The following is a 17212-nucleotide window of genomic DNA, read 5'->3' on the forward strand; positions in this document are numbered from 1 at the left end:
TTTGCTCCCTTTTGTTTTAAATTTAAAGAGTTTAATTTAACCGTTTATTTTTTTCTTTTCATGCACTTAATCACAAGAGATTTTTTAGACAGTTGTTCATTCCTGTTTCTGAACTCTCTGAATTCAGACACTTACTTAGACAACTCTGTACATTGTACTTTATTCAAACACATAACAAACTTTACATTTTACTACATTTATTACATTATTACATTATACACATTCAAAAAACATGTCACACTCTAAAATATACTCCTAAAAGTATAGAAAAGAATGGGAGTTAATCCCTGTGTTCAAGGGGTGGCTGAAGCCATATGTGGGCAATGACACAAGGGGTTACTGTCTTTACTGTGTTACTGCACACTGAAAAGTCCAAGCCATATAACCGATCTAAGCAATCTACATTGCCATTTTCTTCAAAAAACACTAACTCTTTCAAACAGGCAGAGGCAGCAATGGCTATTGCAGAGCATTGTTCCATTCTCTCGTGTGACCGCATTGGTCAGGCATGTAAGGCTGCTTTTCCAGATTCCAGTGCAGCCCTACATTTTCGGATGCACCGTACCAAGTGTACTGAAATGATCAATGGTGTGTTGGCACCATATTTGCTAAAAAGACTGGTGGCTGACATTGGTGACATCAAATACAGCCTCCTTCTTGATGAAAGCACCGATGTAAGTGTCCCAAAGTACCTTGGGATTGTAATTCGGTATTTTAGTGAGGACAAGGGAAATGTGGTGGCCACTTACCTAGGCCTTGTTGAGCTGAAGGGAGGAGATGCTAGAACAATAGCCAGAGCCGTTTTATATTTTCTTGGGAATTGTGGCCTCAAGAGGGATAATCTGCTTGGCATTGGCACAGATAATGCATCTGTAATGACAGGAGTGTACAATGGTGTGCACAAAATTCTGAGGGAGGAGGGTGACTTAAAACATCTGGTCCTCATCCGCTGTGTGTGTCACTTACTATAGTTAGCTGTAAGCTCTGCCTCCAAAAACACACTTCCACATAGTGTGGAATTCCTGGTTAGAGAAACCTATAATTGGTTCTCTATTTCACCAAAGCACAGAGAAGCATACAAGGCTATCTGTGAGACAATAAACTGTGGGCAGAGGCCTTTACTGATAACTAAGGTCTGTGCCACATGCTGGCTTTCCATTGAGCCTGCCATGTCCAGAATCTTAGATCAGTAGGAGGAGCTAAAATTGCATTTCAGCCTCACCATGGCAAGTGAACACTGCTACATGGCAGATGTTGTACATTCCATGTACAGTGACCCACAGAACCTCCTGTACCTCACTTTTCTAAAATCTATAATTAGTGAGGTGCAGTCTGCAGTTAAGGCTTTTGAGGGGGAACAGTCAGATCCACTCAAGCTGCTTGACTGTTTAATGAGGCTTATAAAGTCTGTCTGCAGCAGGATCATTAACCCAATGGCAAAAATTGATGTGCTCAAAGAGCCAATAGATGGACACATCTTTCCCAAGCCATACCTTGGCTATACATTTGAGTCCAAGGCAGTACAGCTGAACCTCTCTCCTGAGGAGGAGGACTGCATCCGAAGGAAAATGTGTGAGCTACACCATCTCCTTAGCTAATGAACTAAGAGCAAGGCTCCCAGATAATGTGGAGATATTGCAGCACTTGTCTTTGTTCAGTGTGGGGGAGACACTAAAGCACAGCAAGAGCCTGGTAGACATGACAAAACTTGCAAACCTTTTAGGATATTGCCCAGACACAATAGATACAATTATTAATCAGTGGAGGTCTATTCATTTACAGAAATGGTGGGAAACAACAAACACCATGGCATTCTGGGCTGAGGTGAAGAATCACCGGGATTCAGCAGGTATAAACCCATATGAAGACTTGGCTTCTGCTGCAGTTTCTGTCCTCTCCCTCCCACACTCAAATGCTGAGGTAGAAAGGCTGGTCAGTCAAAGGGGTGTAATTAAAAACAAACTCAGGAATCGTATGTCCCTTCAGACCCCAGCTCTATTCTTTATATTAGATATGGTTTGAGGCTATCTGGAGATGCATGCTATGAGCACAAACTGCCAGATAAGGTGCTGCAGCTCTTTGGCACTTCAGCTGCCTATTCATTTAAAACATGTCCTGCAGCAGGTTCTCTCTCTTCCTCTGCACCCAATATCGCCCCACAGGGTGAGAGCACTGAGGTTATGGATCCTGTGGATGATGATGAAGTCTGTTTTAGCACCCTCATGGAGTGATCTGGAATTAGATCAGAATCACAAACACAGTGTTTTTTGTAAATATGCAAAAAAATTGTAAACATGCACAGTATTTTTCTAAACATGCACATAGTTTTTTTTTTGTAAATATGCTCATAGTTTTATTTTGTAAATATGCACATAGTTTTTTTTTGTAAATATGCTCATAGTTTTATTTTGTAAATATGCACATAGTTTTTTTTTTGTAAATATGCTCATAGTTTTTTTGTTTTTGTTTTTTTTGGTAAATATGCACATAGTTTTTTTTTTTTTGTAAATATGCACATAGTATTTTTGTAAATATGCACATCGATTTTTTTTCTTTTCTTTTTTTTTTTTTTTGTAAACATGCACATAGTTTTTTTGGTAAATATGCACATAGTATTTTTTGTAAACATGCACAGTTTTTCCTAAACATGCACATAGTTTGTTGTTGTTTTTTTTTATTTTTATTTTATTTTATTTTTTTTTTTTGTAAATATGCTCATAGTTTTTTTGTAAATATGCACATAGTGGTTTGTTATGGCTGAGCGCTGTGTGAGAGAAAAGATAAGAAAGTTTCTGTCGCTTCTAACTTTCTCTCTGAGTGACTGATAGATATAGGGAATTAACAGGGTATTACAGTATGTACGGTAAGCACAGAGAAGCAAACACGTAAAGGGCGGACACTATGTAAAATGCAAATGAGACGCGATGACGTCCCGAATATGCTAATTAACGTATGACGTCATCTAGCGACATTTAGCGACTTTTTGAGCAGGCTTTAGCTACTTTGCATTGAAACTAGTTGGCAACACTGCAGAGAACAAACCACACTCACTGGCAGCAGACAAAACAAGACGAGAACACGTTCTTGCGTTCAAACACAGCTTGATGGAGCGCCCATACGAACTAAGGGATCTCAAGACGTGTTTTTCTAAGCTTCAAACTATGTTTAACTTGACACAGCGACCTAAAAACGGTATGTTTATGACGCGACGCATATGAGATGCTCCAAAAGCGTCTGACGTAGGTGTGCGTCCTTAGACAAGCCCTCATAATAAATCTCGGACTGATTGATGAATTCAATTGCAAAATGGATCGTGTGAACTATAGGACAATGATAGGCAGATGACATAAGTTAGATAATATGGAAATAAACAATATATTGCATACTAAAGCCACTTTTTGAATCGTCTTTTTGGTAACACTTTACAAATGTTCTATTCGTTAATATTAGTTAATGCATTAGGTATCCTGCACAAACAATTAACAATATATTGTTTACAGCATTTATTAATCTTTGTTAATATTATATATGTACTTTTTGTTAATACAATTGTTGATTGTTAGTTCATGTTAAGTCATAGTGAATTAACTAATGTTAACAAACACAACTTTTGATTTGAGAAATGTATCATTATATGTTGAAATTAACATTAACTAAGATTAATAAAAGTTGTAAAAGTACTGTGCATTGTTAGTTCATATTAACTAATGTTATTAACTAATGTTAACAAATGTTAAAAAAAATATTGTAAAGTGTTACTGTCTTTTTAATGCTTTACTCCTGTGCCATAATGCTGTAATGCATTTTAATTATCTATATTATTATTTTTTATAATATATATTTTATTTATAATGATTTAAATATAACTATTTATAAGTATTTAATCATTATTTAGTTAATTATTGTTATTTGAGGGGCTTTCTAAGCAAATATTTATATTTGCGATCAATTCGATGAATTAATTGGCGTACCATGTAATTAATTCGATTGACAGCCCTAATATATGTGTGTGTGTATATATATATATATATACTGTATATATTCCTATTCATGCTTAACTCTAAAGGATTTAATCGCCAGAATCCCACACAGAATTCTGATATATGGCCATATATGAACATATGCACACAATTATAATTCAGGAAAATGTGACTATGATTTTGGAAAATGTATGTTACATACAGTTTTTTTGTATTTTCAAATATATGTTGCATTTATGTACATGTTTTTGACTTTTTATACACAGTAAGTGAAAACCATACATGGACATACATTATACATGTGTTTTGCATGTATTTCCATATATCACATTCCTGTTTGGTAAATTGCTTTTGTGAGTGCAATATATTCAATCCCCATGAACAACTGGAAGAGTCATGGCAAATCATTGGTCAAAAAGTTGAGGTAAACTTAGAAATACAAATGTTTGAGTTTGCAATGTACATAATCAGCTGTAACAGGGTTAAAATGGGCAAGGAGGAGGCGGGAAACGGCTGAACAGCCAAAATAATGTTTAATGAAAACTTAAAAAGACACAAACATAAACACACAGGGCAGCTGCCTGTGACTCTCTCTCCTGAACTGCCGCATCCAGCTCGGCCTTATCCCTCTCCTCGGCTGATTAGCCCGATTAGGAGCCGGCCGTGCGCACTCACGGCCCTGTCACGCCCTCCTCGTCACACTCCTCCCTGGGGCAGTGTTACCCTTCCGGCCACGCCTGCTGGCAGGCTTTATCCACTACTCTCGAGATCTGGGAGGGAGACAAGGGGAGGGAAAAGGGGAGAGGGAAAGAGCGAGGCAGAGTGACAGTGAGAGAAAGAGAGGAGAGAGAGAGAAAAAAAAATTGCCGCCGGTTCCCAGACACGCCGTCGCCTGGTCCTCGACCACTCCTCCACCCTCTGCCGGACGACAGCTTTTCCTCCCTGGGCGGACAGCAGCGAGTCCTCCGACCCCTGGTGGATGGAACGCCCCTCCGCGTTCTGGCGGCTGGCAGCGGCTCCACCATTCCAGGAGGCCGGCAGCGAGCCCCTCCTCCCCTCGCGGATGGCGGCCATTCCTCCAAACCCTCCATGTTCTGGCGGCTGGTAGCAAGCCACTCCGCCCCTGGCAGTGGGTCCACTGCTCCAGGCGGCCAACAGCGAGCCCCTCCTCCCCTCGTGGATGGTGGCCGGCAGTGACTCCTCCGTCCCCCGCTGGACAGCCACGGCTGCTCCCTTTTGGCAGCCGGCAGTGGCGAGGACTCCACAGCAGTGCATCCCTCCTCTATCCTGGGTTTTGGCACCAATGTAACAGGGTTAAAATGGGCAAGGAGGAGGCGGGAACAGGCTGAACAGTCAAAATAATGTCTAATGAAAACTTAAAAAGACACAAACATAAACACACACGGCAGCTGCGTGTGGCTCTCTCTCTCCCAAACTGCCGCATCCGGCTCGGCCTTATCCCTCTCCTCGACTGATTAAACTGATTGGGGACCGGCCGTGTGCACTCACTCCTCGTCACATCAGCAAACGTAAGATTAAGTGACAATGCAGCACTGGCCTGATAGGCTAAGTGATGGTTGTGTGAACTGGCCCGAAACTCTTTCACACTGGCTCAGGGTCAACCAATTTAATTTAATTTAATCCAGTCTTGCATTAAATCTCTTGCTTTTGGTCACGTGTTAACGCTAAATATCTCCTGTTTCTTACAGTTTATTCACAATGTTGTTTCTTCATATACTGCCAAATATGAGGGGAGTAGGGCAGATGGTAAGACTATTAAACAGAGAACACAAACTGCCACATGGAGCAACAGAGGCAGATACAGTAATATACCTGCCTGGATGTATTACAGCGATGTATTTGGCATCAAGGAGGTTCATATGAGGTGTGCAGACACATACTCGCAGTGACTATGATGAAGTAGAGTGATTATGAGGCAGACATACAGCTCTAATGGTAATCTGCTGCAGAGAGGGGGTTGTGCCACAAGCAGTGCATTCATCATCCACCACACGAACACACACACATGCATTTGTGACCTAGTCTGTCTTGCTGTACAGTTACACAGTAGTAATGCACTGAGGGATGTGTGAGACTAAAACATTTAAACTAGCTTGTGGTGATTGAAAAGTAAAGGAAAAAATTGTATAAGCATAAGTGTAAGAGGATCAAAAACACAGTACAAGCCAAAATTAAACATACAGATATATATTTAAAGACTAAAAAGTATGGGTACTTATTCCAATATGTGCTATTATTTCAGCAGAAATTGTATTTAAAATCCCCAGGCAAAAAATGCATTTAGTGCTTTAAGATTCTTAAGATTGGATGTGGAGTCTTTATCAATGGATAAAAAGGTAAAGATTGCATTTGCTCAGTTTTTTTCCCCAGTGTACCTTTGAAATTCAGTTATTTCAAAGATTATTTCTGTATCTGGTCAAATAGCCTAATCAGTAAATTATGCACTAGTTATTGCCATAGGCTGATTGGTAGTGTAATCAAAAATGTAATCCATATACATAAAGTGGAATCTGATTAAATATTTACAATAGAATGTAATCTAATTACAAGTGTTTGATTTTTGTAATGTATTTATATAATCCAAATTACATGTAATTTGTTCCTACCCAACTTTTCTTATACAGTAGTTACTGAGATATAGCCCTTGGGACAACCTCCCCATGTGACAACTTTTAATTATGGGTTTTAAAAATAATTAAAATCACTTGAATAACATATACTTGATGGTAGACTGTCGTTCCTATCAAAGCAAATTCAAATCGTAGCAATCCACATTTTAAAACATTAAACTATTTGTTTTCATTGCCACTGCCTGTAATCACTGGAGTAAAACACAAATAAAGCTTAGAGCTAGATATTTTACTGACATTTAAAACCTGTATTATTTTCTGTGGTTTAGATCAGGACCAGGATTTAATGGAAACATAAAACATCTTGCTGTTGTTTTCCCAGAATCCACACCAGGATTCTCTCCTGTCCGTCTTGTCCATGTTTGCATTCCGTTTGTCTGAGAGGCTCTGGACACAAGTGCATCCAAGAACCAGTTATACAACAGGAATGATTTCACAAGGATTGTACATCCCATAAACAGATTAGATCACCACATGAGGCCTGTCTACAGTAAACACATAAGCGTCAATGTCTGAGGGGTGCAAAGTTTGTCAGTTGGGATCCCTACTGATGTTTAATTCTAGTGTAGAAATAATGGTTTGGGGTTTAATGTACTAGGGCTTCTGAATGTAAATAAGGCACGTGAGCACATACAGAATGCAAAACAGAGGCAAAACACACAGCAGTGTAAGATACAGGCCAGTGAAGTGATGGATGAGTTCTAGGTGTATAACATTATTATTCAATATCTTATACAGTACTTACTATGCAGATGTGAACTGCATTGACTCAACCTGCACTTTTTTTTTATTAATTATTTTATATATGTAGTATATACTGTATGTTCAGAGACCATTTATCAATTTCCAAGAAAGGGAGATATCTCTTTTTCTTCACTTATGAAGCCAAATGTGAAAGTGTTTAATTAAGATGGATGTCTTGTCATCAAAGCAAGTCTAGAAAATAGGCTATTTAATTTAAGGCCTAATAAAAAAAAATAAAAAAAATGTATCTTTGTACGAATAATGGTATGTGCTAACCCTGTACTCTGCAATTAGATATATAAAGAATACATACTACCAAATGCTGAAGTAAAACTTGATCTGGAGACTTCAGCATTAAGAATTTCTAGGTATGTTGTGATTAAATGACATAGAGCACAAACACAATGGACATGCTGTCCAGCATATTGATTTAATTGATTGTAACCAACGTAACCATGTCTCCACAACTGTACAATCTAAGGACACGTTATTGAATTATAACATCAGTGAACAATGTAAATGTGATTTTAGGGGTTAGAAGTGCAAGTTTGAACAAATTCATACCTTAGTGCCCCCTATTGGAGAACTAAAAGTAATGCATTTGCACTGAAAGTGAAAAATAACTCCCGCCCCCTCTAGTGTTCCGACGAAGAGTCTCTATGCTTGCCGCCAGCATTCTTCGCTTCAGCGAGACACCTACCCGCTTCCCGCAGCATTCCGGCAGGAGCATATATATATAATATTCCATCCAAATCGCGTGAAACACTTGATAAAGAGCGTCGATAAAGTGTACACGTCTTTTTAAAGATGTCGTATTGCAAGCGCTCAAGTGAGCAACACATCGCTCCATCAGATCAACATGAGAGCTGCTTTCGCTGTCTGGGTTGCACCCATGCTGAAGCGGCTCTCATGGGGACAGACTGCACTCACTGTGAGGACATGAGTCTCCGGATGCTCTGCTCAAGGATCGCTCTTGTTCTGAGGGACAATCCTGCCTCACACAGGGAGGCACGGCAGACCGTGAGGTTGAGTTGGATGAAGGAAAATCCCGTGCTGGTGCAAGCCCTGCGATCCCCTCGATCTTCCGATGTAGAGTCCGTGCCAGTACAGTATATGCGTGATGAGCTCCGGCCCTCTATCGGAGCACATGGCCTTATCACGTTGGCGGTTCTGATGATGGGGATGATGTATTGTCCCTCGCAGCAACAAATATGAGTGAGTGTCCACGGAGGATGTCACCGTCCCTTCCCCCAGTGAGGATGAGGAGCGTGTGCATGCTACTGATAAGAGCTGATTTGCATCCCCTTGCAGGTGGTTGAGGAGCTCGGTTTACAGTGGGCTCCTCCAGTCGAGCCGGAATTATCTCGCCTGGAAGAGTGGTCCTGCAGTCCATCAAAAGACTGCATCTCAAAGGGCAGCGGCATTCTTCCTGGAGATATGGATTGTGTGTTAACTCGCCTCATTAAGTGTTGGCCTTAGAGTCAGAGGACCGCGGTTCAAAACCAGCCTTCGACTCAAGCTGATACGTGCCATGACAGAGTCATGGATGTGACACGAAATTTCATGGTTGCCTCAAGATGGCACTGTGGGTCACAAAAAGTCACCGATGACTCAGTCTTATGACTCATTGCTCTATTCCAGAACAGCATATGGCGGTGAACCCCACCCCTGCTGCTCCGGTTCCGCAAAAGACAGCTGAGCCATCGAATAGTTTCTGTGTTGTGCTCAAATAGAGAATGTTCTCACAAGAAACAGAAATGCGCTTGCTGCGAAACACCATATTCATACGCTGCTCATCCTCGCTGGGTATGCCGGGATGATAGACAAATGTGTTTCTGTGTGTTTTGTTCTTAAAAAAACAGAAATGCGCTTTCTGTCGAGACGCACACATTCACACGTTACTCATCCCTGCCAGGTAAGCCGTGATGGTAGACAAGTGTGTTCTTTTGTGTTGTGTTCACATAAACAATGTTATCACACAATAGAGAAAGCACTGGTTGCGTCTGCGCACACTGCATGTGCTCAACACGCACGCACATTTACACGCTGTTCACTTCCCCTCCTTGCCGGAGTTCACTGGGAGATTGCATGTGTGCTGTTTCTGTGTGGTGATTTTCTCACACAATAGAGAAAGCGCCAGTTGTGTCTGCTCGCGTTGTACATGCTCAACACACGCACATTTACACACTGTTCACTTCCCCTCCTCGCCGGAGTTCGCTGGGAGATTGCATGTGTGTTATTTCTGTGTGATGACTTTCACATAAACAATCTTCTCACATAATAGAGATAGAGCTTGTTGCATCTGCTCGTGTTGCACATGCTCGACACATGCACATTTACACGCTGTTCGCTTCCCCTCCCCGCTGGTGTTTGCGGGAGGCTTTATGCAGGCTGTTTCTGTGTATTGTGTTCACATAAACTATATTTTCATAAAAATCAAATATTGAGATTCATCCGCTGCTCATTCCCTGCCATAGTTTGCTGAGATGATACACAAATGTGTTTCAGTGTGTTGTGTTCACACAACCAGTGTTCTCACACAAAAGGGAAAGCGCTTGTTGCAAGAGACTCACACACACATTCACACGCTGCTCATTCCCCACCAGAGTTCACCAGGATGATACACAAATATGTTTCTGTGTGTGTTCACATAAGAATGCTGTCACATGAAAGAGAAAGCACTCGCTGTATGAGATGCACACACATCACACGCTATTCACACCCTGCCAGAGTTTGCCGGGATGTTACATGAAATGTTGTTTCCATGTGATGTGTTAAATAAAGAATGATTCTTAAAAAAAAAAAAAGAGAACAGCACTCGTGTGATGCCTTCACGAAACACACAAACATTCTCATTTCTCTCCTCCTCCCTCGTTGGTCTGGGATATTACACAGAATGTTGTTTCTGTGTGTTGTGTTTAAATAAAGGATGTTCTCATAAAGAGAAAAGCGCTAGTTGCACAGCTCGAGGTGCACACACTCAAAGACACTTCAATTTCACACTTCTTTTACTGATGCACCCGTTATCTCGCTTACGGCGTTCGGTCATCTATGGTCCCGGCTCGGGATGCGCCTATGTTGCGCGCAGGAACTCACAAGCTCCTAGCAGAGAACGCAATAGAGATTGTTCCAAACTGCAGCGTACACAAAGTTTCTATAGCCGATGCCTTCTGTTCCTGAGTAAGATGCCGGGCTTTGGCCCATTTTAGTTCCGAGACGCTTGAATGGCACGCTTGCAAAGCACCCATTCGAAACAGTATCTCAAAAACAGATCTTACCGCGCATCTGCCCTCGGGCTAATTTGCGTCTTTTACATGAGACCTCTCCAACGCTGGTGGCATGCCTTGCACCAGGGGCATATGCGTATTGGCATAACTCACCGCTGTCTGGCTGCTCTAGCACCTTGGACAGCTCCAACCTTTTAACAGCATCATGCTGGGTCAGGTCTTCTGGCAAAAGGTGGTAATCATGGATGCGTTCAGCGCAGGTTGAGGCGCACTGTGTATTGGGCACCCAGCCTTCGGCACCTAGCTCTTCAGTCATCTGGAAATACTAGCTGTCTCAGCCTTGAAGGCTTTGTATTCCGAGGTAGCGAATCACCACGTTCTGATTCTATCGGACAAAATGACAGTGGTACCTTACATAAATGCTGTGCCCCACTGGGGTGAGTGTCATTCTGCAAGCTACAGTGCTGTCCGCGAGACGCCTCTATGTGCTAAGTGGCGTATGTTTACAAATTGGTGCTATTCACGTGGTGAACACTCAGTAAACTTCTCCATAGCTAAGATATTTGTGTTCCTCCAAGAGTGGCTGGACACAGATCTCACCATATTGACGCTTAGGTAGCAACTATGTTGGCATACCACGCCCCGGAGGCTGGCTCCTCCATGGGCAGACATGTTCTATTTTTCAGTTCATCCCTCGCCCTGCTACAGTCCCAGCTTGGGATTTATACCTGGTGCTGAACCATTGGAATTTGTTGAGTTGCATGTACTTTCTCTAAGACCGCACTCCTATTGGCTCTGGCCTCAGTTAAATGGGTGGGTGATATCCAGGCGCTGTCGGTTGAAAGCTCATGCCTGGTATTTGGGCTGGGTCTTTCAAAAGCCACCTTCAACCCAGAAAGGCTATGTGCCTAAGGTTCTATCCACGCCCTTCGGGGCTCAGGTGGTCCGCCTACAAGCCTTCTTTCCCCCACCGTTTAATTCGGATGAGGAGCAGTCGATGCATTTATTTGTTATGCCCTGTGTGGGCATTACACATGTATGTGGAGCACACCCTCCAGTTTAGGCTGTCGGATTAACTCTTCATTTGTTTTGGAGGATGCACAAAAGGCTTGTCCGTCTCCAAGCAAAGGTTCTCTCTCTGGATTGCTGATGCGAGTGTCTTCGCTTATGAATCACAGGGTGTGAGATGCCCTTTTTGGTGTGAAAGTGCATTCAACTAGAAGCATGGCCTCTTCATGGGCATGGACAAGTGTCCTTGCAGGACATATGCTTTGCAGCAGGTTGGTCGTCACAAACACTACGTGGCGTCCAGAGGTGGGTAGAGTAGCCAAAAACTGTACAAGTAAAAGTACAGTTACTTTAAAAAAAAAAATAATAATTACTCAAGTAGAAGTAAAAGTACTAACATAAATAATTACTTGAGTAAGAGTAAGAAAGTATCCAATTAAAAGAGTACTCAAGTAGTGAGTAACTCGTTACTTTCACAAATGATATAATAGATGTTAACTCCCTATATTCCATTACATAATACACATTTAACATGTATTATAGAATTATTATTAATGGATATTCTGTCATCATTCACCATCATGTTGTTCCAAACCCGTATGACTTTCTTTCTTCCATGCAACACAATAAGGAGATATTAGACAGAATGTTTGCCTGAGTCACTATTTACTTTCAGTGAATCTTTTTTTTCCTCCATATTTTTAAAGTGAATGGTGACTGAGACTGTCAGTCCCTAACATTCTGTCTAACATATTTTGTGTTCCACATAATGCAAAGCATCACACTGGTTTGGAACAACATGAGGGTAGGGAAATGATGACAGAATATTAAATTATGGCTGATCTATCACTTTAAAGTGGTAGTTCACCCAAAAATGAAAATTCTCTCATCATGTACTCACCCTCATGCCATCCCAGATGTGTATGACTTCCTTTCTTCTGCAGAACACAAATTAAGATTTTTAAAAGAATATTTTAGCTCTGTAGGCCAAAATTTTTATGCTCCAAAAAGCACATAAAGGTTGTATAAAAGTAATCCATAAGACTCCAGTAGTTAAATTCATATCTTCCGAAGTGACATGATAGGTGTGGGTGAGAAAGAGATCAATATTTGTCATTATTTGCTTGACAGCAGGGGTGATATGCAGAGAATGTGAATCACCAAAAACACAAGAAGAAGAATATGAAGGTGATCTGTTTCTCTTTTTCCTCATCCACACCTATAAGATCGCTTTTGAAGATATTGATTTAACCACTGGAGTCTTATGGATTACTTTTATGCTGACTTATGTGATTTTGTTTAGCTTTAAAATGTTGCCACCCATTCACTTGCATTTTAAGGACCTACAGAGCTGAGAAATTCTTCTAAAAATCTTCATTTGAGTTCAGCAGATGAAAGTAAGTCATACACCTCTGGGGTGACATGAGGGTGAGTAAATAATAAGAATTTAAATTTAAGGGTTCTTGTCAGATCTGGATGAATTTGTCAAAAAGAGAGGTTTGGAAACATTTCTAGTAATTATTACGGTGAAAACGTGAAAATGTCCCACATGGACATTATATATAATGCCGAAATATAAACCAAAGCAAGATCATGCTTTATTAATGCCTTCTTTCGCTATTTCATAGCTTATAAAGTTCTGCGCGGATTCTTATTTCAGTGTAGATACAGTGTTCAGTGTTGTAAGTATTTAGATCATTAGTTTTGTACAGTAGTACTGCCGCTCTCTAAATGCAGACACGCAGCCTAGTGCGTAGGGCACCAACCGCCCCCTATCCACTATATAGTGCACTATTTCGAGTGTCTGCTATTTTGTAGGAGTGTCTGAATTCTGAGTGAGCCACTCATTCCTTACTTGTGTTCACTCATTATTACCCACAATGCACTCTAATTTCGAGTGTACATTTGATGTACACTCGACGATGGTTAATTGCCCATAATCCACCACGGGGAAGACATACAAGCTGGGAGTTTACTGCTTCCTTCACTCCTGCAATGTTTTATTTCATGCTGAATGTAGTAAATTACTTTTTGACAAATCATTACATGATTAAAATAACATAACATATAGAGGCAAAACATACAGAAACATTTTAAAATGTACTTTTTATTTGATAAAATGTGCTTACTCTTTATATTAACACACAGTATATATTAAAAATGACAAACAGAATGAAGATTTATTGTATTAATATATTATTTTATAAGAATAACAAGTAAGGCCAGTATTTTAAAAGTTCATATGTGATGTTGTTTCTGGGACAGCCCCAGAGCTCCGAGTGTATACGTCAGTGTCCGAATCACTCACTGCTAAGATATAGTGCACTTACTGCCATTCACTATATAGGAAATAGTGAATGAGTGAACGATTTCGGACACAGCCACTCTCTTCGCCATACGATCGCCTCTATTCTTTTCTTCACTGTGCAGAGCGAAGAAATAAGTGTTTCACTTTGAAGGGTTTGATGCTGCAGCACTAATGACTTGAGTGACAGTCTGTGACAGCGCGCAACTGTGTGAACTTCCGTTCTCGTAAAAGTCCCATTCAATAATCTCTCAATAAATTATGCATTAACCCTTTAAAGCCTGAGCCCCAAATTCCGAAAATTCCAGTCTGTGCCAGAATATGATATTCATATCAAAATTCATATTATATTCATATTCATATAACATCACACACCTGAACTGTATATACCATATTGAAGAGAAGAACTAGGGCTTTCAAATGATATAAATATATGTATGATTATTTAAGGCTAATCATCCTTTATCAATAAGATTTCACACAGCAATTTTTACAAAAATCGTCTCCGGCCACCATACTTCATCAGACAACTGCATTTTCAACCATTTTAATTACAAGCTAGAGGGAAACTTAGAGTGTATGAAATATACATAATTTTGTGGGCAATGTGGAATAGCAGACAGATTCGAAATATAATCTACTGTTTAAAAGTTATGACCATTCTAGTGATTAGTGGGAAAACGGCAAAAAACAAACATTTAGAATGTTAAGATATATTTCACATGACCACTCCTCAAATACTCCTTTTGAGCACCTGTAATAATAAATTGAGATTGCATCTGAAATTGAAGGACACTGAAATATAAATTTTATGTGTTCAGTAAAACACACACTTTATTTAATTTGAACATTAGAATTACACACGCATTGCACAGCAAAACATACAAAATCTAAAAATCGAACTATCTACAGTAAATACATTTTTAATAAAGAGTGCAGGAACAGAATATATATTAATTCATAAATACTCAACAACTGCAATACCTGTGGAGAGAAGAGAGGGAGAAAAGAGGGGAGGGAGAGGACAACACCAGTAAACACAGCCCAACCTAGGCCTCTTCGTGAAACTGGTCACACTCAGCTGAGTGCCAAGACTGAAAACATTTCTTATCGCGAACCAAGCAAAGTCTTTTGCCATTACATTCTGGCGCGCAACAAGCTACTTTAGTTTTATTTTCAGTCCTACTTTTCCGAAAGCATAGCCAACATCTCTTAGAGGACTCTTCAAATTTAGGGACATGGGCTGTGTGGAGTGATGACGAAGGAGGGACTACAGGCTTGAGTGTATGCATAGGGAAACTTGCGTGAATATCGATACCTCCCTGCTGACGAGCCAGGTTTTCTCTGAAATCTATCTGGGTTAAGTTCACCGGTCTACGCTCATCCCCTGGTGCCGCATGAATGTGTTGCCATTCCTTAAACAATACGAAATTATTGATGATGGCAATGTCTATGAAGTGGAAAAAAAGAGTCTTCCACCACTTCTGAGTTTTTTGTAGGACGTCGTAAGATTTTATCATTTGGTCTGACCTATCAACACCACCCATGTTTTTGTAATAATCGCTGATGACAGTGGGCTGGAGGGCTACTTCTTTTGTCCAGTTGCCATCATTTTTTACAAACCTAGTAATTTCGGTTGAGCCATTCGCATTGTGGAAATTGGAGAGGCATGTAACTGCACGCGTGTCCTTCCACTGAATTACAAGTATATTCCCCTCAATCCTACACCACCTCATATCCCCACGAGCTGTCTTACGTTCCCATCTTTTGATGTCTTTAAATTCTGCAGGAAACAGATTATGATTCACTCTGCATGTCCCACAGGCATTAGTTCCCATTTCTAACATCTTAACCATAAGAGCTGGGGATGTGTAAAAGTTGTCAAACCAAACATTGTGGCCCTGGTCTTTGAATGGCTGCAGTAACAATTCAACTACTTTGAATAAGTCAGTGACACGCCCATCATGACTACCTGTGTAAACATTAAAGTCAAGAGTATACCCCGAGTCTGATGTTGCAATTGCCCATAATTTAAAACCCTGAGTAGGCTTGCCCTTCATGTATTGTTTAAATCCTCACTGAGCTTTAGGCTTGACCATACATTCATCTATTGCGAGATTTTGGTTAGGCTGAAAGAGCTGCTGGCATTTTTGTTTGAGGTGGTCCATAAGTTAACGCAACTTCCTAATGCGATCCTGATTATCCTCTGTGGTAGGGTCTACAACATGTAGAGCTGCTAAAAGAGCCTTGTAGAGGTCACGTGACATAAATCCCCTCGCCCACAAGCCCTGAAGTGACTTGGTTCCCCAATGATGATGGGAATCGGGGAGAATTGAAAACCCCATGTAAATGAGCAACCCAAGAAATTTGTAAAATGCATCGGCAGTCACCTCCATCCAAGCTCCTTGGTAGCTGGAATATGACGGACAGTTTAGGATGAGCTCCCACCCCTGACGGGTCAAAGCTGCATATCTCAGCAACTACAGCCTGAGTAAAAACAGCATGCAAAAGTCAATTTCTCGCAACATCATATTGGAGGTTGACCGCACAACCTGACGCACTCTACCAAAGTCAATACTGAATGGACGGCTAGGCTTAAATGGTAGAGGTTTTGGTGCCTGTGAATCGATATCAGAGTACGAGGGATAAGAAACAGAGTCAGGGAAGCGTTTATGCTTTCTAGCTGACTTGGGACCTGTGCGAGAATGGCTAGCCATACCCAAAATAATAAGAGTAACAGTGTTAGTGTTACTGTGAGTATCAGTCATATGAGAAATAGAAACAAACAATACATACACATTCATATATACCCAGTTGATGGTCTTGACTGGGGATCAGGTTCCATCTCATCCTCCATCTCCTTGTGGTCCGGGTCTTCCTGCAGATGTTCCTGGTCCAGCAGACCTTCCTCCTGTGTGCTCATGCCCTCAAAAGCAGGGAGCCAGCAGTGTGTTCTTCACAAATCCGTACACTGAATAGTCACCAAAGGCTTGCAGACTAACCAGAATTTCCAACTGCAGACAGCCCTCTCACACTTTCCTTGTGAACAGGAAGCTACACACAATCTAAAATCATGTCTGTGTGATGGATGGGTAAGGCTATCTGCTAAATTATAGAAAGATATCTACCATTTTTTTTTATTACATGGGAAAATCAACAAGCTAGATAACTTATCTAACTAGCAGCAGTTTCCAGGCAGGTCTGTACAGTGTAAAAAAAAAAGGTCTGAACAGCGTCTGCTCCCTGCCTCATATTACTTCAGGCGGATTTTTCACAAGCAACAAAATTGGCAAAAAA

This window comes from Myxocyprinus asiaticus, chromosome 32 (genome assembly GCF_019703515.2).
Source record: "Myxocyprinus asiaticus isolate MX2 ecotype Aquarium Trade chromosome 32, UBuf_Myxa_2, whole genome shotgun sequence".
Taxonomy (NCBI): Eukaryota; Metazoa; Chordata; class Actinopteri; order Cypriniformes; family Catostomidae; genus Myxocyprinus; species Myxocyprinus asiaticus.